This window comes from Canis lupus, chromosome 6 (genome assembly GCF_011100685.1).
Source record: "Canis lupus familiaris isolate Mischka breed German Shepherd chromosome 6, alternate assembly UU_Cfam_GSD_1.0, whole genome shotgun sequence".
Classification (NCBI taxonomy): Eukaryota; Metazoa; Chordata; class Mammalia; order Carnivora; family Canidae; genus Canis; species Canis lupus.
In genome coordinates, this window is record NC_049227.1 from 42,854,927 (window position 1) to 42,881,833 (window position 26,907).

General features: G+C 42.0%; 1 long non-coding RNA gene and 1 pseudogene across 1 annotated transcript; both read right to left on the minus strand.

Annotated features, from left to right (window-relative positions):
• Positions 1 to 17,341: 17,341 nt before the first annotated feature.
• On the minus strand, positions 17,342 to 26,587 carry LOC111096353. The gene is made up of 3 exons (XR_005361042.1): positions 26,413 to 26,587; positions 22,117 to 22,225; positions 17,342 to 21,762 (listed from the first exon to the last, which is right to left on the minus strand). It is a non-coding gene; the product is annotated as an uncharacterized LOC111096353 (long non-coding RNA).
• On the minus strand, positions 22,617 to 26,877 carry LOC100856328 (annotated as a pseudogene).
• Positions 26,878 to 26,907: the final 30 nt, after the last annotated feature.

The following is a 26,907-nucleotide window of genomic DNA, read 5'->3' on the forward strand; positions in this document are numbered from 1 at the left end:
CTCTGCCTGTGTCTCTGCCTCTCTCTCTCTGTGTCTCTCATGAATAAATAAAATCTAAAAAAAAGAAAGTCATCACCAAACCTAAGGTCATTGAGATTTTCATATTATCTTCTAAGAGTTTCATAGCTTTGCATTTTAGATTTAGGTCTATAATCCATTCGAGTTAGTTTTCCTACAGAGTGTGAGGTCTGTGTCTAGATTAATTTTTTTCATGTGGATGTCCAGTTGTTCCAGCACTATCTGTTGAAAAGCCTGTCCTTTCTCCATTGAACTGCCTTTGTTCTTTTGTCAAAGATCAGTTGAATATATTTTTGTGGGTCTATTAACTGCTCATTGAATATTGAGCCATCTTGAATTTGTGGTCATGACATGTTATTCTTCATATTTTTTCTTTATATATTGGCTATATTTTTACATATTATATATATTGCTGAATTCAGTTTTCTAATATCTGTTGAGGAACTCTGCTTCTATGTTCATGCGGGTTATTGGTTTGTAGTTTTCTTTTTTGGATTGTCTTTATTATCAAGGTAATGATAGCCATCTAAAAGGAGTTGGAAAATGTTCTCATATATTCTGGAGATCTACTGCTTTTTAAAAAGCTGGCATCATATTTTAATTAAACCAATTGCATATTCAAAGTAACACCATTCTTCCAGCATTTTTTTAATCCATGAAACTATTACGTAGCAGATATTCATATTTTGAAAATTCTGCCTGTTAGGAGTAGAGCCACCCTACAAAAGGAGATTGACAGGTTGCTGAATCCCTGTCCTAATAGTTTTTTGCTTGTGTGTTTGTTTGTTTTAGATAACCTTAGGAAGCACTAAAAAATTCTTGGATTTTGGGGTGCGCCTGGGTGGCTCAGTCAGTTAAGTATCTGACTTTGGCTCAGGTCATGACCTCGGGGTACTGAGATTGAGCCCCAGGTCAGGCTTCCTGCTCAGCAGGAAGTCTGCTTGCCCCTCTCCCTCTGCCCCTTCCCCCCATGAGGCCACTCTTGCTCTCTTTCGGATGGATAAATAAAATCTTAAACAAAAAAAATTCTTGAGATTTTGGTAAAATTACTTTTACTATCTGGAATCCTAATTCTGTTGGATTGGTATTTATAAACAACTTGTAAAGGCCTAATATCAAAAACCTCTTAATCTTCATCCATGCCTCAGAAGAAAATAGTTTAAGGGAAAATACATATTTGAGAGTAAAAATCAATAGCTATTATTGTAATGAAAAATAGAAGTCATGGTATTATTGTGTAAAACAATGATTTAAAGTTGTTTTTCTTTTTTTTTCCTGGAGCTACTGACACAGAGAGAGCAATTTTACATAAATAAAAGCATAGAAGTGTGAACTATTGAGGGATATTGGTGATCAGCAAATCTTGCCCTGAAAATAGGACATTTGAAGGGGAGTAGTAGAAAATAAAATTGGAAAGGCAGTTAGAGGTAAAGACCTTGCATGATAAACCCTTAGACATCATTGACCACTTATTCTCAGGTTTTGAGCAGAACAGTTAATATAGAAGTGTTAAGGACCAAGCTTCCAAGTCAGCCAGATCTGAGTTCCCTACCTCGTTCTGCCATTTAGTAGCCTATGCTTTTTTTTTTTTTTCCAAGAGATTTGATTTCTCTAAGCTTATCTTCTTATCTACAGAATAGGGTTAATGATAGTACCTACTACAAAGTTATTGTGAAAATTAAATAAGATGATATATGATGAGCCTGGTGCCTGGAACTTAGCAAATATCCAATAAATATTAGTGACTACCTAGTTAGAACTGTGCTTCAGGAATATTAATCTGGCAGCTGTGTGCATAAGTGGTATAAGCATATGGCTTTCCTTTTTTTTTTTTAAGATTTTATTTATTTGAGAGAGAGAGAATGCACATAAAAGAGCACAAGCAGGGGCAAGAGGGAGAAGCAGGTTCTTAGATGAGCAGGGAGCCCCATGCAGGGCTCTATCTGGGATCACCACCTGAGCTGAAGGCAGCCACACCAACTAAGCCACTTAGAAGACCCCAGGCTTCCTTTTTAAAACAGAACCTGGGCCTTCCAAGGTCTGTGCCAAGAATATTTCAGAAGTTAGAATCTCAGCGTGGAATTTCATGTCTCTAAAGTCAAATTAACAAGAGTTAGAGGCTACCCTGACTGAAGGTCAGAGAAGGAGTCATGATTACTGTTTTCTATATTCCAGTATTCTGGTGTACTGTACTATGTTTAAGCACTCAAATGGAGGTATTCTTGTACCATTTACATTTCTTGTACCATTCTACTACTATTGGTAGTGCAATACCATTATTTTGGACACTGGTCACCAGCTTCATTTACTCTTCTTAGGTCTCTGCAAACCCTCCTTCCTCTCTTACCCCACCCCCTCCTCATCACTGTCACCACAAGCATCCCCCCAACCCCTTTTAACCACCAGTTCCAGCAACTTCCCACCTCTTCCAAACTCCTTCATCCTCTACTACACTCTCACAGCAAAAATGCTGAGCAAGGAATAGGGAGGAGGAGGCTGCGAAGTAGGAAGTCTCCCCATAGGAGATGGGGAAGATCAGACCCAGTTCAGATCATGTCTCTTAGACTAATGGGGAGAAATCATTTTCAATCAGAGACAGTAGTCCTGAAAACTCCATGAGGAGCTAGACATCAGGAAAGCCTCAAAGCTCTTCCAAATCAGCTATATTAGAGATGATGATGGATGGATGTGGCAGGGAATAGGGGAGCAATGAAGTTGCAGAGAGCCACAATGCCAGGAGTGACCAGAAGGGTATTTTGTAATGTGTTTATAATAATTTTTGTTTTAAGATGTATTAAATAATACTTTGTTTCATTAGTTTTTTAAAAACTTTATGAATTCTGAACATATACAATTTAAAATCCAGTATTTTGGCTTTGCAGGAAATTAAAACAGAAACATTAATAACACAGTTTTGCCCTAGTATCATTAATACTCGCTGAAAGCAGCATCAAAGAAGTGTGAGAAACCCGGGCACCTGGGTGGCTCAGTCAGTTGAGTGTTGGCATTTGGTTCAGGATATCGCTTCTCGGCCTTTTGGCTAAGATCAAGTGCATTTGGTTCAGGTCATGATCCCAGGGGTCCTGGGATCAAGCCGTGGATTGGGCTCCTTGATCAGAGGAGAATCTGCTTCTCCCTCTACCCCTCTCCCTACTTGTGTGTGAGCGCACTCTCTCTAAAATGAACACATAAAATCTTACAAAGAAAAAAAAAAAGAAGAGTGAGAAACCATTGAGGACAGTTATAAAAATAAGGAATGTCACAGGATTATCAAACATTGTCCTGTACCATAGCATATTGTACTGTAAGATATGTCATAACTAGAGTCCCAAATTGTTTGTTTCCTTCCTTCCTTCCTTCCTTCCTTCCTTCCTTCCTTCCTTCCTTCCTTCCTTCCTTCCTTCCTTCCTTTTTTAATTAGAGAGAGGGAGGGAGATTTTGTAGTTTTCATTTGCCTTCCTTTGATATCAGCACCAAGTACTAAAAACTGGACTTTAACTTCATTGTTTTGAATTTATAACGCATAAGCAAATTGGAGAAGCTGCTGCTAACTCACATGCCTTCAAGCAAAAACCTCTTCTATTGTTACTTCTAACTTGCTTGACCAGAAAACCAGATGAATTAGTTAAAACTCTTTCAGTGCAGACACTCAACTAGGCTTAAGGAAAAATGTATTGCCTCCAGCAACTGAAAAGTCTGAGTTTTAGTCATGACTGGTTCCAGGGGCACAAATTATAATATCAGAGCTGGGCTCCTCCTCTCTCTGTCTCTCCATCTCTTTGCTCTGATTTCCTTTATATTGATTTCATTTTCCAGCTGGATTCTTCCCATGATATCTCACATCAGTCTGACTTTACTACTACTACACTACTACTACCACTACTACTATTACTACTACTACTTCTTCTTTCTTCTTCTTCTTCTTCTTCTTCTTCTTCTTCTTCTTCTTCTTCTTCTTCTTCTTCTTCTTCTTCTTCTTCTTCTTCTTCTTCTTGTAGTAACATTATCCTATAGGATATAGTTCATACAAAAATGGACAATTTAATGAAGTAAAAGGTAAAAGTTGATACTATTGCTCAACCTTGGTAGAAATCTAAGGATTTGCAATTTGGGCAGGGAGGCTATGTAGGAACAAAGCTAGTCCTAAAGATAATTCTCAGTGTGTAAGGGGTTTGGGGGGCTGGACACTCATTCACAGCTGGTGAGGAACACATTTAGACAAGCTATGGCAGTATTTATTTTATTTGTAACAGAAACTAAGCTGAAACTAGTTTAAGCAAAAAAAGGGGGGGGGGATTTTCTGGCTTATGCATTGAGAAGTTCAAGGAATGGGAGTGGTTTATGCAAAGCTGGATTCCTTCTGTCTCTATTTCTGCCTCAGTCTTTTCATTGCCTCTGTGTGATGAAGAGATAGCTGCTGCAGACCCAAGTTTACATTGTCCTTACTGTTTACTGACTGGGTCAAGGGGATGGAGCTCTCTTACTGGCGAGGCCAGGTCACCATCTCAGCTCTGGAGCCTGGGAGATAGATCAGCTCCGCCTGAGCCATATGTTTGGGGTGAGATTACTATAGAATGGGAAGGGATTCTCCAAAGGTAGGAGAGCTGGGAAGGCAAATGTGTGTCCACAACAAGGACAACTTGGCAGTATGTACCCAAAGTCTTAAGAATATACATATCTCTGAGCTTAGCAAAACCAACCTTGGGACTTAATTCTAAAGAAAGAACCAGAAACAAACTTTTACTCCTGATGTGCCTGTGATGATGGGTAGGAAGCTGAGAAGGAGGCCAATCTGGCCTTACATCTTAACAGTCTAACAACCCCATAAGGGCTGTAGGCAAAATTGTGGGTAGGGCTCCTAATGGCCCAATTTGGGCTGCATTCCCATTTCAGAGTCAGTCTCTGTGGCCAAGGACTGGCCAGATCTTGGCCACATGCCCATTCTTGGACCTTGTGGGTAATATGAGTCCTATCAGACCCACAAAACTGAAAGTTAGAGAGACTCTAGTTTCCCCCAAAGCAAATCAGGGTGTTTTTGTCTAAAGAGGAAAGAATAGACAGTGAACAAGCAAAAGCAATAAACATACTACATCAGATAACTAAACCTTTAGAAATGCATCTAGAATCATGGCAAATTTGCTCTAAGTGAGGATCTGGGAATGTTTCCCAAAAGTTAAGTCCATCAACACTGGTATATAAATTTTGTGACATATATTTTGGAAGTTCCAAGTGGTTTTGCAGAGCTGAGGGCATATAGAGACACTCTTTTGCAGGATCATCTTCCTCTGTCAGCTCTTTAAGTGCAAGCATTTTTTAGGGTTTTATTCTCTGAATAATTAAGTTGTCACATAAACAAGCTCTGGAGAAGATGAACTGTACCATAATCTGACAAACCGTATTTCTCTCTTTCAGAATTGTACCAGCAAATCATTAGGTTTCCAAGAGAACCTTGCAGGATATTTAAGCCACCTGGAGAAGAGATAGTACAATTCCTTAGTGTAGAATTTAAGAACTAACAGAATCTGGGATTGCTTTCCAGAATGCAGCTAATTTTCAAAATGAAGAGTCAATTCAATAAATATCAACTGAACACTTTCATTATTGGTTGCTCCCACAGTATTAATACCCCCATTTTTCCAATGATAGTACCCGCATTTTGCTTAAGGCAAGCCATTCATGGCCAAATGGTTTGGGTATGATAGATCCCACTTCTGGCTTTAGAGGTAGGATCTAATTGACTTATGGCAACACCCCAGGTCATGATAATTCATTCAAGGATGGAAATGCCCCAATTCAAGCCAATTAACTCAATTCTTGGACACTGATTTGAATAAATAAGAATTTCTCTTTCTCTCTACCACCCCCCTCTAATTAGATATAAATTCACAAGCACATAACCTCAGGAAAAACTAGCAGTCATCCTTATCATCAGGAAGGGAGAGTTTGCCTGAGAATGAAGAAAATCTTGAGAAAAACTAAAAGAGAAAAACCTGGTCACATTGTTTGAGTTGCTGGATTTGAGTTGTGCTAGTCACATCAAGTTGCTGGATCATGCCATGCCTGAAGCAATATTGTTCACTTTTCAGTAATATGTACCAACAAATTCTTTTTACTTTTTAAAGTCAGCTTTTAAAAAAGATTTTATTTGACAGAGAGAGAGCACGAGCAGGGGGAGCAGCAGGTTGAGGGAGAAGCAGGCTCCCTACGGAGCAGGGAGTTCAACACAGGTCTCAATCCCAGGACCCTGGATCACAACCTGAGCTGAAGGCAGACGCTTAACTTACTGAGCCACCCAGGCACTGCTTAAAGACAGTTTGAGTAGAATTCTCTATTCTGATACCAACCTCAACTCCAAAACAATTCTGATGCTAACCGCCCAGAGTTAGTGTCAGACTTTGCAGGTGTAAGGGCACAACCCTCAGCAAGACTGCCCTTACTTCAGACATCAACTTACACTTTGGGAACCTCCAGGCCACCTACACTTTTGACCAATTAGTGAAAATTCAGGGGTTGTTATGACCTCCTTATATTCAGCAGTTCACAAGAATGACTCACAGAACTCTCTTAGGAAAGTGCTATACTTACAATTAGTTTTATTTTAAAAATACAAATCAGGGTCAGCCAAATGAAGAGACACAAGGCCAGGTCTGTGTCTTTTTTTTTTTTTTTTTTTTTAGAGGGAGAGAAGTCTTACGCAGACTCTGTGCTCTTCAGAGAACCCAATGTGGGGCTCAAATCCCGACCCTGAGATCAGGACCTGAGCAGAAACCAAGAGCCAGCCACTTAACCATTGTACTACCTAGGCATCCCATGGGAAGGTCTTAAACACAGAACTTCCATGCCTTCTCTCTGTGGAGTCCAGACATATCACCTTCCCAGCACACCCTATGCTCACTAACCAGGAACTTCTCTGAGCCACAGTATCCAGAGATTTTACTGGGATTTCATTATGTAGGCATGATTGTTTGGATCGTTGGCTGAACTCAATCTCCAGCTTTGTTAGAGATGTTTCTTCAAGCTCTCCCTCCAGTTCATCCTCTCTGTCTCTGTATTAGTTCAATCTTATCACTCATTTAGTTCCCACTCTCATTCTATGCCACATTCCCACAGTTTAGGCCTCACTCTATCAGCTTCCCTGCTTTGGTTAAGCCTCAGGGGGACTGGCTTATCCTGGAACAGCAGGGGTGGAATTTCTTTGAGCCTATTTAACCTGCAAAGTCTGAAGACATTCTTGAAGATTCTCATTACCTGAAACAGAGATGGTTAAACATTTAGGTTGTTTCTCATTACTCCTCCTTCTTGTAAAGTCTCTTGTTGAAGTTCATATCATTCATCCACTCATCTTTTCTCCCCTCTCAGTGCAATTATCTTCCAAACTCTTGGCCATTTTCCTCATTCTTTAACAAGCACCTGGTTCACAGCCTTCCTCCTCCCTCAACTTCTGCCATTCTTCTGGGCAATTTTAAGGTCCATATGGCTTCTTGGTTTCATGTTCTCATTATCTCCAATCCAATGAATTTCTTCTCAACTTCACATCATCCATAATCCTCTTCTCTTTTCATGCTACAATCTCTCCCTAAGCACTCTTATCAATTCTTACGGCTTTACACACAATCTGTGTGTTCACGACTCCCAGTTATTTTTCCAGCCCAGACCTCTCTTCTGAAATCCATACCTCTATCTATATTCAACCTGAATTTTTGGCATATCCCTATACATGTCTCATATTCAGGCATCCTATACTTACCCTCTCAAAACTTACCCATTGCTCCTTTGACTCTCCTCTGGCAAATCTGCTTCATTTCAGCAAATGATCCCACCAGCCATTCAATTGTGCAATCTTCCTTCTCCATCCCATCATTTATTCTACCACTAAGTCCCATTTTACCTCTAAGATACCTCTTGAGGTACTTATTTATCTCTCACCATCCCCACTATATCAACCCAACCCAACCAATCATCACTTTTGCCTAGACCATTGCAATAATGTCCATCTGGTCTCTCTGCATTCATTCTTGCATCCTTTCAACCCATTCTTTACATAGCAAGCATCATGGCTAGGTTTTTAAAAATATATTTATTTATTTACTTTGGTTGGGCAGAGGAGTAGAGGGAGAGAGTCCTAAGCAGATTCTGTGCTCAGTGGGGCTTAATCTCACAACTCTGAGATAACAACATAAGCCAAAACCAAGAGTCAGCCACTTAACCGACTGTACCACCCAGGGGCCCTGCATCATGACTTTTTTATTTTTATTTATTTTTTATTTTATTTTTTAAATTTTTATTTATTTATGATAGTCACACACACACACACAGAGAGGCAGAGACATAGGCAGAGGGAGAAGCAGGCTCCATTCACCGGGAGCCCGACGTGGGATTCGATCCTGGGTCTCCAGGATAGCGCCCTGGGCCAAAGGCAGGTGCTAAACCGCTGTGCCACCCAGGGATCCCTCATCATCACTTTTTTAAATACAAATTTTGTCTTGTTGTTCCCCTACTTAAAACCTTTTAGAGGCTTCCTATTTCTCTTAGGATAATGTTTGAGATCCTTTGCATGTTCAACAGGGCCTTCCATGATGTGGTTTCCACAATCCAGCTTATTCTTCTGCCATAACTCCTCATTCACTGGGCCAGTCACACTGGCCTTTTCTTTTCTCTGAAGATGCCAAGCTCCCTATGTCTCAGAGTATTGGTACATACAATTCCTTCTACTTTGAACATTCTCCACGCCCTAATCCCACCTCCATATACTACTTACTATGTGACAAGAGCTATGCTCTGAGTAAAAGAACACCTCTCTTCCCTTAAGAAGTTCACAGTTTAATAAGAGACATACATATATGCAAAAAAATTCACCACTTTATAATAAATGCAATAGAAGTATGGCCACAGAAAGAAATATTTATCTATTTCTGAGAGTTAGGAGGGGCACTTAAATAGAAGAACCAGCAGCATGTCTTATAGACAGAGACAAGGACATGAGGAGATACAAGACGTTTGGTGCTATTGGAGAGTTATGGCAAGAAGGTGGCAGGAGGCACCTTGGGTGTTGTGTTAAGGGGCTTGAACTTTATTCAAAATGTAAAATGTAAAAGAAGGTGTCCCCTACAAAGAGTTTTATGTAGAGGCATTAATAGTGCTATCAAGTTGGTAGTAGTTTGGGGAAAAGGCTGGATAAAAGAAGGTGAAGGCAAAATGTCAAGTAGAATACTAAAATAGTCCTAGCAACTGATGATGACAACTGAATAAGTGCAAAGGTAGTGAGAATAGAGAGAAGGTGAACTGAAGATGTATTTAAGAGGTAGAATTTGGGACGCCTGGGTGGCTCAGCGATTAAGTGTCTGCCTTCTGGCTCAGGGCATGATCCTGGAGTACTGGGATGAGTCCCACATCAAGCTCCCGGCATGGAGCCTGCTTCTCCCTCTGCCTATGTCTCTGCCTCTCTCTCTGTCTCTCATGAATAAATAAAATATTTAGCAACAACAACAAAAGCAAAAAAAAAGAGAGGTAGAATTGACAGGACTTGGTGACTGAACAATACAGGTAACTTCCTTGTCCTTATGGAGCTTGCATTCTAGAATGGAAGGCAAATAATATGTCCAATAAACAAATGCATACATGATATGATCCCTGTAGTGTCACAGGCTGTAAAAGAAAATAGAGCAGAGTAAAAGCACAGCAAATGAAGGAGAGAGTTCTAGATAGGGTGGTCTCTGTGAGGAGGTGACATTTGAACAGAAAAGAAATGAGCCATGTGAATATCTGAAGAAAGATTATTTCAGGAAGAGAGAGTTATAAGTGCTAATGTCCAGAGATGGGATATGCTTGTCATATGTTTGAAGAATAACAATAAGACTAGAATGGCTAAAGTGCAGAAAAGAGGAAGGGGAGAGTAGAGTTAAAGTCAGAATTTATTTTTTTTTAATTTTTATTTATTTATGATAGTCACAGAGAGAGAGAGAGAGAGAGGCAGAGACACAGGCAGAGGGAGAAGCAGGCTCCATGCACCGGGAGCCCGATGTGGGATTCGATCCTGGGTCTCCAGGATCGCGCCCTAGGCCAAAGGCAGGCGCCAAACCGCTGCGCCACCTAGGGATCCCTTAAAGTCAGAATTTAGCAAGAGATCAGATGATGAGTGTCTCATAGATAATGAAAATAGCTTTGGATTTTATTTTAGTGTAATGCAAATCACTGGAAGGTTTTGAACAGGGGAATGGCATATTCCAACTTACACTGTGAAAGGGTCACTCTCAACAGATTATAGTGAGGGAAATGTGGAAGCTGGCTAGTCAGTTAGGAGGAAGGGATCTAGGTGAAAGATGGTTTGGACTAGAATAGAAGTGATCATGGTGGTGAGAGTTGGTCAGAATTGGGATATGTTTTGAAGGCAGTGCTGATGTAATGTGTTGATGGGTTGAATGAGGGTAGAGAGGAGTCAACAATGATCCCAACATTGCTGGCTTGAGCAACAGGCTGAATCATAGAGCCATTTACTGAGATGGAGAAGATTGAAGGGAATTAGGTTTGATAAATGCAAGAACTGTTTTAGACTTATTAAGTTTGGAATCCTGTTAGATGTCCAAGTAGAGTAGCTAGTAGAGATAGCACTCTGGAGTTAAAGGGAGAGGTTGAGTCTATAGATGTAATTTTTGGAATCATTAGCATTTAGATGGCATTTATGATGATAGCACTGGTTAAGATTTTCTAAGATGAAAGAAAGCAAAAACTAAATAGAAGTCCAAGGATGAAACACTAGAATACTCTAATACTTAAAGGTTGAGAGGAGAAAGACGATCCAACAAAGAAACTAAGAAAGAGTGGCTAGTGAGATGAGAAGAAAATTAGTAGAGGGTGGAAGTCAGGTAAAGATAGTTTTTCAAGAAAGGGAAAATGGGGCAGCCCCGGTGGCTTAGCAGTTTGGCGCCACCTTCAGCCCAGGGCATGAACCTGGAGACCTGGGATCGAGTCCCATGTTGGGCTCCCTGCATGGAGACTGCTTCTTCCTCTGCCTGTGTCTCTGCCTCTCCCTCTCCCTGCGTCTCTCATGAATAAATAAATAAAATGTTTTAAAAAAGAAAGGGAAAACGGTCAACTGGCCAAGCTGCTATTGGGTCAAGTCAATTGAGAATTGGATTTGGCAATATGAAGTTTATCAGTGACCTTGATAAGAGAAGTCTCAGGAGAGTAACAAGGATAATAGGCTCATAAAGTATTTTATGTATCATAAAGGTTAAGATATGTAGAAAGAAAGTGAGAAGCACCACCATATAAAGGGAACAGAGAAGTAGTGCAGTAGCTGGAGAGACATACTATCAAGGGAGAGGTTTGTTGTTGTTGCTGTTGTTATTGTTATTTGAGAAGGGAAGGAAGATTGGTGATGCAGGAGAGAGGGGGAATATATAAGTGTGGAGGCAAAGTCCTTGAGTAGTTGAGTTCTCTAGACACTTGAATATTTAGGCCTAGAGCTGAAGAAGGAGATGGAGATTGGAGATACAGATTTTGAAATGATTAACGTATATGAAAGGGACAAATGTGGAAGTGAACAAGTTGTTTGGGAGAGTGAAAAGCCAGAAGCCAAAGACAGAACTCTGAGGTATCAAAAAATTTAAGGGAATAAGGAGAGAAGATCAAGTAAGGAAGACTGAGAAGAAATATCCTCTATTTTCCAGTTATTTTTATGTCCATAGCACACGGCACATAGTTTCATCTATCACGCCTGGAAAGCCTTCCCTTCCCTGGATTCATACCCATCTCTCATAGTACTTTATGCAAATCTTTATTAGCACTTATTTCACTGCATTTACATTTTATGTTGTCTTCTTCCATCAGCCTGAAGGGTCCTCCTGCCAAAAACTTTATTCATCTTTTTATCTACAGCTTGTAACATAATGCATAGTAGGTGCTAAATAAGTGATGCATAGAGCAGCGGGAAGCTAATCCACAAATAGAATGTGTAATATATATAAGCATTAGAAAGCGTCAATATGCATTTTATGACTTTCTAAAAGAAGTATACATGTTGGAAAGAGTTCACCAGTAAAGCCATCTGGAGTTTTCTTTGTAGAAAGATTTTAAATTATGAATTCAATTTCTTTAAAACATAAAATACAGAATTTTCTAATTATTAGTCTATTTCTAGTTTTAGTCTTCGTAAGTTTTGTTTCTCAATAAAATTTTCCCTTTTATCTATATTGCCAAAATTTTTTAAAAAAATATTTTATTTATTTATTCATAGACAGAGAGAGAGAGAGAGGCAGAGACACAGGCAGAGGGAGAAGCAGGCTCCATGCAAGGGAGCCCAATGTGGGACTCGATCCTGGGTCTCCAGGATCACACCCCAGGCTGCGGGCGGCACCAAACCGCTGCACCACCGGGGCTGCCCTATATTGCCAAATTTATTGGTAATAAGTTGTTTATAATATCCTCATATTTTTAATGTCTCTAGGACCTATGCTAATGTCCTCTTTTTTATTGCTGATATTGGTAATATGTTTTCTTGCATTCTTCCTTGATTAGTCTTGCTAGGAGTTGATTAATCTTTTCAGTCCTTTTGAAGATTAGTAAGCTTTGGCTTTGCCGACTCTGTTGATTAATGAGTGTTGGCTCTTGTATATCTGCTTTCTATTTCATTGATTTCTGATTTTATCTTGATTTCCTTTTTAAGCTTTCTTTGCGTAAACTTGCTGTATCTTTCTTTAAACTTCCCTGTGAGCTCTAAATCCCATGGGTAGTTCTCTAGCCAAAGTGGCGCATTAGTAGAATCCCAAGGCTCAAAGGAATGAGTCTGATTTATTAGCCCATGATGCTCAGTCATTAGCTAGAAATGGGTTGTGAGAAGAATGGCCTCAGTTGTGAACATATGGCAGATCCAGGTCAGTAGCTGGGGCTATCAATTAACTATGTTCTGCACAGAAGGGAATCCAGTGGCCCATTTTCAGAACCACCACAATTCAACCCTTTGCCTCATAGATCTATTTCTTCAGAGGGTGCCTGGGTGGCTCAGTCGGTTAAGCAGCCTACTCTTAATTTCAGCTCAGGTCATGATCTCAGGGTCCTGGAACTGAGCCCTGTGTAGGGCTCTGTGCTCCACATTTAGCAGGGAGTCTGCTTGAGGATTTCTCTCCCTCTCCCTCTCTCCTCCCACCTCCCCTCCCCCCACTAACACACACATTCTCTCTCTCAGATAAACAAATCTTTAAAAAAAATAATTATTTAAAAAAATCTATTTCTTCATTTGGATTTAAGAAGCTCTTCCATGGTTCCCACGGGCCTCTCTTCCTGATGGGAACTTAGAAAAGTAAGTTTAGTGGGATGAACTACAGCAATTGATATAGATGCCACAACTGACACTCATCCTATCCCTTTTCCACTATCCAGTCTAAATTCCCCTCACTCTCAGTTAGCATCTTAGCAGGTCTTGGTGGTTTTTGTGGTAACATAATCCAAAGCTTTATTCTTGGTCTGAGCTTTTGGTAACCATTCTCTCTTCTCAGGTCAGGGCTGCTGAATATGTTCACAGTTACAGTGGGGCAAGGGAGTATCAGATATCCAAGAGGGACCATATGAATTCGGTAAAAAGCAGTGCTACCTTTTCCTACTAAGCAGTTATCCTTGTCATGATCGTGACTCCTCTTTTTGCCTACAGGTCCTAGGAATAATGAGTCCGAAGTGCAGCAATCATAGCTTATAGTTCAAAGGGACACTCGTTGTGTCCTTTAATAGAAGTGTGAGCCCTTTGAGGACCAGCATCTTCAACCCTATAGATCCCATATTTGTGCGTATGGGAAGCACAAAATCCTCTAGTGGGTCATTGGTAGTAAAAGTAAATGGGGCTATTCCTGCACCCATTCGTTGGCTAGTGGACCCATGTTTTTTCTTAGTGGGGTCATAAAGACCTTTGATTTAATGTATATGACATATTCTGAATAATAGCACCCAATTTTTTCAGAATGTTACCCTTCAGGGGCACTTCACCTGTGCCTTTATAAAGTCATTCTAGCTCTCTATGAGGTCAGCTTTTTCTGGATTGTATGGTATCACCATAGGATTCTATGTCTGTAGTTCAGGCAGGCATTCCATAAGCCCCAATATAGTAATGTTGGCTAAGGATCTGTGGGTGGAAAGGAAATCCCATGCCCAGAATAGCCATCTATCTCTGTGAGAATAAACCACTGGCTCCTTCAAGATGGAAGGGACCCAATGCAGTCAACTTGTCACCAAGTAGCCAGTTGGTCTCCTTGAGTAATCGTGACATATTAGGGGCTCAGCATTGGTCTCTGTTGCTGGCAGGTTGGACATTAAGACATCAATAGCTATATTAGCCTTGGAAATTTGGGGTCTATGCTTTTGGGACCTGCACATAGTCTCCATCCCTGCCACTATGGCCACTCCATTTATGCACTTGTATTAGGTTCTTAGGGCTCCCTAAACAAAGTACCACACATTTGGTAATATAAACAACACACACTTACTGTCTTACAGTTCTAGAAGCTAGAAGTCAGAGTTCAAGGTGTCCGCTGGCTTGGTTCCTCTTGCGGGCTGTGAAAGAAAATCTGTCCCATGCTTTTCCCCTAGCTTGTGGTGGTTTGCTGGCAATTTTTGGCATTCTTTGGCTTCTGCTACATTACTCTGATCTCTTGTTTTTATTTTTACATGGTATTTTCTCTGTGTATCCCTGTCTTCACATGGCTGTCTGCTTATTAGAACACTGATCATATTGAATTAGGAGACCATCCTACTCCAGTATGATGTCTTCCTAACTAATTACATCCACAACAACCCTATTTCCAAATAAGGTCACATTTTAAGGTATTGGGGGTTAAATTTTCAACATGAGAATTTGAGAGGGGGGATAAAATATAACATATTTGAGAGGAGGGATAAAATATAACATAACAGTGCCTATAACAATCATGCTGGTTCCAAGGTAGCCAATGATTAAGGCTGGTAATGACAACTAGATGAGTCATTTTGTCTACTTGATTGCTTAGTGCCTCTTCCCTGGCGGATGCAAGATGTGATCAAACATCTTCACACTTCATGCCCACTTCTGTATATTCATTCACATGACTCTATCCCAGATCTCTTGGTCTTTGATCTTCTAGTCCTCCTTCTAGGTCTAGGTTCCTGGACAGGCCATTGACACCTGCCCAAGAATCTATATACATTCTTACTTCAGTCTGCATCTCCTTATACATAAAGCAGATGATCAGGGACGATCCTTGCAACTCTACCAACTGGGAAGATTTTCCCTCTTTGCTGTTTTTCAAGGACTCTCAAGAATATAACTATAATGCAGCTACTATTTAATTTTGGTTTGCACCCATATACTAAGCTGATTCATCCATAAGCCAAACTTTGGCTTTACCCTTCTTCCTTCAGCTGGTCATGGTATTGGTGCAGCTGTGGTGGGTTACATGGGGATCTGGGCAGCCTGATCATGCAGTTTACAAGTGCCCTAGTTGTGCTTGATCTCCATCCCATACGTACTATTTCCATCTTACAAAAGATGCTGCTGGGTCCATCTGAACCAATAGAACCCGGTCCATAACCAGTGGTTCTGGACACATGGTTACTTAGTGTACCGTGGTTAAGTGTTCTGTCTCCACCAAGGCTCAGTATTTGGTTCTCACTAGTAGCTGGTTCTTAAAATGTGTATAATTCTCTGTTGCAGATGGCATGACCTTGCTCCAGAGTCCTGGGGAATGTATTGTGATTTTTCCACTAGGGCTTACCATAAGCTCTTAGCTTGGGCTGCCAAAACAAAATACCATAGACAGGGTGGCTGAAACAACAAAAATTTATTTCCTCACAGTTCTGGAGGTCAGAGGTCTAAGATCAGAATGCCAGCATGATCAGGATCTGGTGAAAGCTCTCTTCCTGACTTGTAGACAGATTTACCTTCTCACTGTGTTCTTACAGGGTAGAGAAAGAGAGGAGTGGGGAGGGAGAAAGAAAGAGAAAGAGAGAGAGCGAGAGCGCTCTGTTGCCTCTTTATCATCACATTAGGGGTTAGGGCTTCAACATATGAATTGTAAGGGGGACACATTCAGTCCATAACATTCCACCCGTGGCCCCCTAAAATTCATGTCATCATTGCATGCGAAATACATTCATTCCATCTTCAAAGCCCCGAAGCTCTTATTAATTCATTCCAGTATCAACTCTAAAGTCTCATCTGAATATCATATAAATCAGATATAGTGAGACTGGGGGTATGATTCATCCTGAGGCAGCTGTGAATCTGATAAATCAGACAAGTTATGTGCTTTCAAAATATAATAGTGGGACAGGCCTAGGATAGACATTCTCATTCCAAATGGGAGAAGAAGGAAGGGATTCCAAATGGGAGAAGAAGGAAGGGATGATGGTCCCAAGCAAATTCAAAATTTAGCAAGGCAAAAATTCCGTTAGATTTTAAGGCTTGGGAATAATCCTCCTTGGTTTGATGCTCTGCCCTCCAGGTACAGTTGGTGGCAGTATCAGCCCCAAGGTTCTGCTGGGTAGTCCCACTCCCAAGGCTGTTGAAACTGAGGCAGTGGCCCTGATGATCTCTCAATCAATTTCAGGGTCATTTTTCCCCCTTTTTTTTAAATTTAAATATTTTATTTATTTATTCATGGAAGACACAGAGAGAGAGGCAGAGACATAGGCAGAGGGAGAAGCAGGCTCCCTGCAAGGGTCTCCAGGACCAAATCCTGGGCTGAAGGCAGTGCTAAATTGCTGAGCCACCCAGGCTGCCCCATTTTTTGGTTCCCTCTTCTTGAAGAATAATGCATGTTCACAGTTAAATAGCTCTATCATTCTGTCCTGTCAAATTCAGTAAGTCCAACAGCGTTCCTTCATTTGTTCTCATCTCCACCTCCTTCAGTTTAAACTGGCTGTGTTGCTGCTTATATAATCCCATAAACTCTATCAAGTGATAATCTAGTTGTGCCATTGGTGTTCTCTTTACATCATGCTTTCTCATTTTTTGCAATATGGATAGGCTGAGTATATTTGAAATCATCAAGTTCTGGTTCCTTTTTGCTTAACAATTCCTTCTTCTTCTTTCTTTCTTTCTTTCTTTTAAATATATATATTTTATTTATTCACCACACACACACACACACACACACACACACACACACACACACAGGGGCAGAGACACAGGCAGAGGAAGAAGCAGGCTCCATCCAGGGAGCCTGACGTGGGACTCAATCCCGGGTCTCCAGGATCACACCCTGGGCTGAAGGCAGCGCCAAACCGCTGAGCCACCTGGGCTGCCCCCTTCTTCTTCTTTAAAAAATATTTTATTTATTCATGAGAGACACACACACACAGAGATATGGGCAGAGGGAGAAGCAGGCTCCCTGCAGAGCCTGATGCAGGACTCCATCCCAGGACTCCAGGATCAGGACTTGAGCCGAAGGCAGATGTTCAACCACTGAACCACCCAGGTGCTCCAATAATTCCTTCTTCAATTCACCTCTCTCCTTTTGCATTTTACTATAAGCAATCAGGAGGAACCAAGCCCCTCCTTCAATACTATGCTTAGAAATCTCCTCAGCTAAACATTCAGTTTCATTGCTCACAAATTCTGCTTTCCACAAAATACTAGAACACAGTTCAGCCAAGTTCTTTGCCACTTTATAACAAAGTTCACCTTACCTCCAGTTTCCAGTAACATGATCCGTATTTCTGACATCTCACCAGAATTGCCCTTAATGTCCATATCTCTAGCATGTACTGTAAAACTCTTCCAACTCCACCCATTATCCAGTTCCAAAGCTGCTTCCACATTTTCAGTTATTTGTTTCAGCTGCATTCCACTGGTGGTGTCAAGATCTATATTAGCCAGAGAACTCCAGAAAAACAGAGTCATTATAGTTATATGGATGTAGGTATAAGTACACATAGATTATACAGCAATAGCCATTGGCTTACTATAAAGAATTGATTCACATGATTATGGAGGCCAAGAAGTCCCAAGATCTGCAGTCATCAAACTGGAGACCCAGGAAAGCTGATGTGTAGTTCCAGTCTGAATCCAAAGGCCTGAGAACCAGGAGGGCCAATGGTATAATTTCCAGTCCGAAAGTTGGCAAGTTCAAGATCCAAAAAGAGCCGATGTTTTAGTCCAAGCCTGAAGTCTGGAAAAGACGAGCATTCTACCTATGCAATCAAGCAGGAGTTCCTTTTTATTCAGTCTTTTTGTTCTTTTTGTTTGTGGGACTCGATCCCGGGACTCCAGGATCGCACCCTGGGCCAAAGGCAGGCACTAAACCGCTGAGCCACCCAGGGATCCCCTTATATTCTGAGATGTTTAAGAGGTTTATTATTACAGAAGGCAGAGCTAACTGATCCTGAGGCAAAACTGTAAATGAATAATTATTTGTCCCACATGTATGTGAATCATTTCTGACGCTCTTCCCGGAAAATAATTCATTCAACAAATCACTGGCCACATATCACGTCCTGATGCCTTATTAATCTGCTCCAGTAATAAGACCATATCAAGCACAGCATGTGCAGTTGGGGCTGTTTCTTGCTGAAGCCTATGGCAGTCTAAAGTCATTCTCCAGAATCCACCTAGTTTTTGCAGTGGCCAGACAGACATTCCTTAGGTCTTTAATGGTAGCACTAACTTCCATCATGCCCCCTGTTATGTGATATGTTTGTTAATTTACCATGTTGGCCGGGTGGAAGGTCATTTTCAGATGTTTCTACTTGGCTTTCCCCATTGATAGCTGTCACTTCACACGGGTCAAGGATTTAACTTTGGTATTACTGCAGCTGCTAAGTATATCAATTCCAATTACATACTCGAGAACTGGAGAAATGATGTGGGTGGGCTGTAAGCTAGACTTTAGTCAGAACTCCATTTGCCTCCACTCTAATAAGAGGCCATGATAGTACTTTGGGCCTCAGCATATTGATGTAAACTCAGACCCTAAGTCCAATAGTTCTCAAATTCTCTGGTTACTCCTCTTCCCCACTGTGTAATCACTGAAGAAAGTGGCCATAGTTATCTTTTGGGAAAGGACCAGGGAATCATTACATTTATACTCCCTGCAGTGAAGCAGGATCTTCCACCTCTAAGTCAAGCTGTTTCAGATTGGGACACTGACAAGGGATAATGACTTTTTGGGTGAAATCACCCTCAGTATCCTGCTCCTCCATGTTGGTCTGTTTTTGGGTTATTGATGTTAATAGGCTTCCCATCTATTTCATCCCTACAGATGCCCACCTCTATATCCATCTCCACAACTCCCTGTGAGTCAAGTCCCTTTGGCTGCCACTCATTAGATGTTGCTGGTCTTTATAGTTGTGGCCTCCTCGCTTCTAGTGACTAAGTGCCACCATCTGGCCTCTACTACTTGGGGAAGGGGAACTTTATTTCCCTAGTTATTAATGAGCTCTAACTCTGTGACTGCTAGTATTAGCTCAGGACTGTAGAGAATTTCTTGGTGTTGTTGCCCCTTACCAGAGGATTTCTAATGGCCTTCTGGCTTATCTTCTGGGCTCTCCTATGAAGTGTAATCCTTTGATAGGATTATCAAAGGATTGGCCTCACCCATATCCATCCCAGCATGCCCACCTCCCCCAGTCTTTTAATTCACTCTCCTACCATATATGCCTGGGCAACTCTCATGTTTCTACTTTGCTCAGCGTTGGCCATCACTTTCTCTAGGTTTCTAAGAGCCCCCCCAACAGTGAGTTGTTTTATCTCCAAGATAAAACACCCTTACCAGGGTGTTAAGTCCTGACTCAAGAAAATGCTCCTAAGTCAATAAATTCTTGATTATCTAGTCTGATATTCCAGCCTCCATGATCAAACAACTTCAAAACTCAATTGTACTCTCCTGATTTGTGTGTGCTAGCTAATTCTTACAGCTCCTTTGTACATGATCTCTTTCCTCCTTTATCAGGTCAGGCATGTTTTCAGCTGGGTAATGCTAGGATTTGGTTCTGGTTATTAGCACAGCAGCCAGAGTAGGGGAAGCTCTGCATTGTCTTTCAGCATGGAGGAAGTACTAGTTCTTACTATGAAGGGACAGACCATCTCTTTGCAGAGAACTCTGAAAGTTTTTGAGGGTCTGTAGAGCTGATATCCTTACAGTTGTGCATTCATGCATCCAGATGTCCCAACCCTTGTTTCGGGGTTCAGGTTTCCTCAACCAGGGCCCTAACCTGCTCTGGCCATACATTTTAATGTTTCTGGGGCTCTGTGCCTCTATCATGTCCTGAATCTGTGGCATAGCTGTGTCAGCTCCTCCACTATAGGAGATAGAAGCCTCTTTGTAAGTTACTGAAGAGGTCCTCTGTCTCTCATACTTGGCCATTAACCTAGGGAGACCTTTGCTTTTTCTTTATCCCTCCTGAGTATCAATATAATTTAGCAGTAACCAGCCAACTCCATTCCTTGTGCTGGGAACTACCCATGGTCCTATCCTACTCAGGATAATATTGTCTCTTGCCCACCAGGTAGTGTGTGAGCTGGTCCTGAAACCTCATTTTATTATTCAGCTTTTGTTTTAGTTTTGGGTTTTTTGAACCTCTGCCGGTATCACTTGTATTAGTTAGGATCCTCTACTCAGAGTTGCCAAGGTGGAATTTGGCATGTGTATTAACTAGGGCTGCCATGACAAAATATCACGGGCTGGGTAGCTTAAACAACAGAAATTTATTTCTCACAGTTTTGGAACCTAGAAATTTATTTCTTACACTTCTGGAGCCTAGAAGCCCAAGATCAAGAGTTCCACAGATTTGGTTGCTTCTGAGGCCTCTCCTTCAGCTTGCAGATGGCCACCTTCTTGCTCTGTCCTCACATGGCCCTTAGTCAGCACCATACCCCTCCTGTCTCTCTGTGAGTCCAATCCTCTTTTGGAAAGATTGGGATTAGAGTTCACCCTAACAGCTTAGTTTTAACTTAATTGCCTCTTTAAAGGAGGCTGTATTTGAATAAATACAGTCTGAGTTACTGGGTGTTAGGGCTTCACCATATGAATTTCGGAGAGAACACAATTCAGCCCATAACATGCAGATTTCTTAGGGGAAATGTCTATGAAAGATAGAAGGGAAGGGGAGGAGAAGGTGGAAAAGTGTATACACTGTGATACAGATCTGACACCTATGAATGAGAGGGAAAAGAAATGACTGAGTAGACAGGGTCTCAGACTGCAGCATAGTTCTAAGAGTTTCAGCTAGACTGATAGGTGGTCCTCAAGGCAAAGCTACCCATTAGAGGAGTCCCAAATATTCCAACAATGAGGCTCCACTGGTACTCCTGCCATGCTCAGTCATTGGCCAGGACTAGCCAATTATTATTTAAGAGGCCTGCAAGAACCAAAGCCAGTTAAACCTCTCAATATCCTTGGTGAAAAATCTTTGCTTATTTAAAAATATTCCTACAAAATGACTGAAGTAAAAAAACAAAACAAAAAAAAACCCAAAACCCAAACAAGGTGAAGGAGCCAAATTTAAAATGTCCCTTTATGTAAATAATAAATTGTAGCTACTAAAGATAAAAGTAGATAGATAGATTTGGGGAATATGGTATCTAGGAAGAGCAAAGGGACCTAGATTATAAATTGATTTGAAATCACTTACAGGGCAGCCCTGGTGGCGCAGGGGTTTAGCGCCGTCTGCAGCCCAGGGCATGATCCTGAAGTCCCGGGATCCAGTCCCACGTCAGGCTCTCTGCATGGAGCCTGCTTCTCCCTCTGCCTGTGTCTCTGCCTCTCTCTCTCTCTCTCTGCATCTCTATGAATAAATAAAACCTTTTTTTTTTTTTTAAATAAAATCTTAAAAAAATAAAAAAAATAAAAAGAAATCACTTACAAAATTCTCCACATTAAGTATATTTTATGCCATTCACCCAGGAATATCTGACACAAAGTAATAATACAGGACATTTACTAACATATCTGAATATTTTCAATATTTGTTGGGCTATTAATTTTACCAAACTATTTCATTTACTTCCAGTGGAATGACAATGCTTCTAATCTGTAGATACTTAAATAGTTAAGACCTCTGTGTTTCATTTCTTAAAATGATTAAAGCAGCTTTCAATTAGGGGATCATTTTTATTTGAAAAAATGTGCAAAAACGTACCAAAATATCTGCGAGCTCTCATTCTGTGGGTGAATGCAGAACTTTCATTAATGTCCAAATGATCTGCATTTCTCTGGGAAGAAACAGTCCTCATTTCTCAGTATGTCACCTAAAAAAGTTGTGACCAACAAACTTCTGTCATGTTTATAAAAAAAACTACAACCAACCAAACAAAAAAAACTCCACAAAGGAAATAAAAGGAAAAGAAATATTAATGTTAAATTTTAGGGATCCCTGGGTGGCGCAGCGCGATCCTGGAGACCCGGGATCGAGTCCCACGTCGGGCTCCTGGTGTATGGAGCCTGCTTCTCCCTCTGCCTATGTCTCTGCCTCTCTTTCTCTCTCTCTCTCTCTCTGTGTGACTATCATAAATAAATTTTTTTTAAAAATTTAAAGAAAAATTTTTTTAAAGTGGCAATTTGAACTGAATTTTCTACTTACTCTAATTCTTCAAGTGACACACACTCACTCACACACACACACACACACACACACACATATATTTTTAAGATTGGACAATTTATTGAAAGCCGCCCCACCCCATCCTCGCAGTCTCTAGGTCACTTTTTCCTCTGGTAGATGTTGTGCGCCAGCCCCAGGAAGATGGCTGGGGGCAGGGGCGAGGCACATTGCTCAATGAGGCTCATGAGGCGGCTATCGCTATCTTCCTCATACTTCGTGAAAACGGCTGGCAGGTTCAGCTCCTCATACAGTGCCTTCACCCGGGCCACATTCTCCGTCTCCTTCTGCCCATAATTCTCCTGAAGGACCTTGTGCTGCTCTGGAGATGCCTGCTGCAGACACTGAACCACCAGCCAGATGCACTTGTCCTGAATGTCTGTGCCAATCTTGCCTGTCACACTGGGGTCCCCAAAGAGATCCAGGAAATCAGCCTGAAACTGAAAGAACTCCCCCATCTCCAGCAGGATCTTCTTAGCATTGGCATGGTCTTTCTCCCCGTCGATGCCTGCCACATACATGGTGGCAACCACGGGAAGGTAGAATGAGTAGAAGGCCGTCTTATACTTGACAACGTACCTCTTGACTTGTACCTCTTGTCAGTGAACCTGCTGAGACCCACACTGCCCTGAGGGGCGGTGATGAGGTCCAAGGTCTGTCCAATCTCAGTTTGGTAGGAACTCTGGAGGAAAAGCTCAATCAGGTTCAGGTAATAGGGCTGCTCCCAGCAGTAGACTTCAGCAGGCGGTAGATACATGATTCCGGAAGCAAAGCGTCATTGATGGCATCCAAGCCTATGCCTGGATTCTGATACCAACAGATCTGCCCCCATCGGGTGAGGGTCAAGTCCATGATGTCATCTGATACCAGGAAGAAAGCCTGGAGCAGCTCCACACACCAGCCCACGCTCAGCGCCCGCCGCAGACTAGTAGCATCCTGCTACCTGGGCTCCACCAGCTCCTGAAATGCTATCAGCACCGTCAAACCCCGCTGGTACCTGCCTCCAACAGCTTTGTACTCCAAGACCTCCTTGAGCCGGGCAATGGCGTCTCCCATCTCGGGGTGGCCCATGTCATCCTCGGTCAGCATCTTGACAATCTAGGGGAAGTGCTGGATGAAATCCTGCCTTGCTTGGGCATAAGCATCCAATTTCTGGTCTCCATTCATTCTGAGGGAGGAGCAAAGTGCTCTGCTCCTGGATGCCGAAGTGACACATTTTTTTTTTTTTCTGCAGCTATCCAAAGTGACACATATATTAACCTCTATACAACTAGTATGTTTACAGCAATCCATCAATAATTGTCTATTTACTCAACAATCATTCTAGAGCATATAAGAGGTGCTAGGCTGAGTAAGACATAGTACTGGTCCTCAGAGAACTCATGTTTCAATTACTTTTCTTCTTAAAAAATATTTTTATTGTGGTAAAATACACATGAAATTTACTATTTTTTCCATTTTTAAGTGTACAGTTCAGTGCATGAAGTACATTCACACTGTTGTGCAACCATCACCACAATCCATCCCCAGAACTTTCCGTCATCATCCCGCACTGAAATTCTGTACCTATTAAACAATAATTCCTCAGCCCCTTTTCCCCCGGCCCCAGGTAACCACTAGTCTACTTTCCATCCCTAATGAATGTGACTATTCTAGATACCTTATATAAGTACAATAATACAATATCCATCCTTTCATGTCTGGCTTATTTTGTTTAGCATAATGTCTTCAACCTCCATCCAAGTTGTAGCATGTGTCAGAATTTCATTCCTTTTTAAGGCTAAAATAATATTGTTGTGCATATATACCACGTTTTGTTTATCTTTAGCTAGCTAATCTCTTAATTTCTTTCAAAAAGATATGACAATGCTTTTAAAATTACTGTTTTAAGCTAGAGTATGCAGCATCACAGTAGCTCCCCAGACGCCAGTTCCCTGATTTTGCTCTGACCAAAGAACAAGGTGCTCTCTTTCACGGTTTTAGTTTTGTTTTGTTTTTTTTTTTTAAAAAGACTTTATTTATTCATTCATGATAGTCACACAGAGAGAGAGAGAGAGAGAGAGGCAGAGACACAGGCAGAGGGAGAAGCAGGCTCCATGCAGGGAGCCCGACGTGGGATTCGATCCTGGGTCTCCAGGATCATGCGCCGGGCCAAAGGCAGGCACTAAACCACTGCGCCACCCAGGGATCCCCGGTTTTAGTTTTTGAAACAATTCCTGACACTTCTGTATTTCTCCTTAAAAGTACTTGGGACAGTTATACACTTTGAGGTGTCTTTTTTTACAGCAATATCTTCTAGTTTATGTAAAGTCAGAAGTATTTAAAAATTAGGCAATTTCAAGTACGTAAAGAATTCAGTTCGGGGATCAGTTCTTACTGGCGTCCTCATTTGGGGGCATCTCCAGTCCAGCTGGGGCTTATTTTGCCACAGTTCATTTTGCTCCAGGACCAATGTGCCTAGGTTCCCAATATATTTTCTGAATGTAGGGAGGGTTTCTGAATGTAGCTCATTCTCTCATGTTTTATTACATTCATTTCTTTTTTGTCTTTAATGGCTCCATTATCATTTTTCTCAGAGGGATGCATGGTTCAACTTTTTTTTTTTTTAAGATTTTATTTATTTATTCATGAGAGACACAGAGAGAGAGACAGAGACACAGGCAGAGGGAAGAAGCAGGCTCTACACAGGGAGCCCGATGTGGGACTCGATCCCAGGATCTGGGATCACGCCCTGAGCCAAAGGCAGGAGCTCAACCGCTGAGCCACCCAGGGATCCCAAAATATTTTTTTAAAAAAAGAAACATTTATCGAATTGATCATGGTATGAAACTATACTAGGTGCTGGATTTTTAAAGCCAGGACGATCCATTTTCTTGGGAGAAAACAGGATTTCCCTGATTACGCACCATCAGCTACTGGCTCCCCTTCATTTATGATATACAGGGCACAGACACACTTACCCAGAAGAGATTCCACTTTCAAGTCGTTTTGCGAGACATTCACTGCCATACCTGAAACTAGTAGGGGCTGCAGAACACCTTGCATCCCTGAGTGTTCAGGAAATATTATTATGCTCAAGTACCTATATAGGTTTATAGGTAATACCTATGCAGGTGTATAGATAGTTACTATACATTAATTTTAACATAACTTTTAAAGTGCAGGCACAGTATATTTAACTGGCATTTTTCAATAGAAAGGTCACATTAATTGACCAGAAACCTAAAGGATACTCTCCTTTTCTCAGAAAACAGGTTTCTGAGGATTGCTACTTGAAACTTCTCGGTTTTATTAGTGTCAAACATCTGATTGGCCAGGGACCACAAAAACGATATCTCTGCTGAATTTATGAAGGCAGGAAATAAACGATGGGAAAAACAGATCTCATTACTCTAAAGGCTTATGTCTACATTCCCCCCCCCCCCCGACTGAAATGCCTTGATTGTTTACAAACCTAATCTAGGACCAAATACGAACTTTTCTTGAGAGACACGGGGCCTGGGAAGCTAAGACTTGATCAGACTGACTGGAGTGGAACTGGTGTCTCCCTTTCAGTCATCTACCGCCCCCGCACAGGGCTTCTTAAGGGGCTGCCTCTCTTGAGCAAATCATTCACTTACAGCCTTTCTATGAAGCGTGAAGTTGCTCTCCTACCTTTACGGAAGGGAAGCACCAGAAGGCGGCACGGTCAGCTAAATTCTCATGAAGAACAGAAAAGGCAGCGAGCCATACGAATCCCGGATCCAAGGATGTGCGTTGGCCGACCTAAAACCCAGACTGGAGGGTGGGGGGCGGCGGGGAAGGGCAAAGAGCGGAAGGAAATGCTGCTAAGGTTACCTTGACCAGGTGACAACGTGGGAGACTCTTCCCGCTTAACGGAAACCCATCAATTTTTCTCAAACGGACCACGCAGTAGCGAGGGCAGAAGCGGATGGCCTAGGCCGCAGCGGCCCGCGCGCCTCGCCGCCGCCACGGGGAGCCCCGCGCCCCGCGCCTGGAACCCGGGAGCGCCAGAGCCGGAAGCGCGGGGATCCCGCCAGCGGCTGGGCGGGGGCACAGCGGAGGCAAAACGGGACCGACGTACCCTGGCGGGGATTCCGGGAGCCGGCAAGGAGCCTATTGAATCACAGTTCACACGGCCCAACCCTCGCAGCCGGGCTCCGGCTGCCAATCTGAGGGCGGCTCGCACCTCCTCCGGGGGAGGAACTCTCTCCACACGCCTCCGGCACCGAGCGCCCCTAGCAACCACCTGCGCTGCGAAGCGGAAGCTCGGCCCTGGTCCCGCCCTCCCCGAAACCAACCGCGGCCTGGCAGGGAGGCACGTTGGGCCAA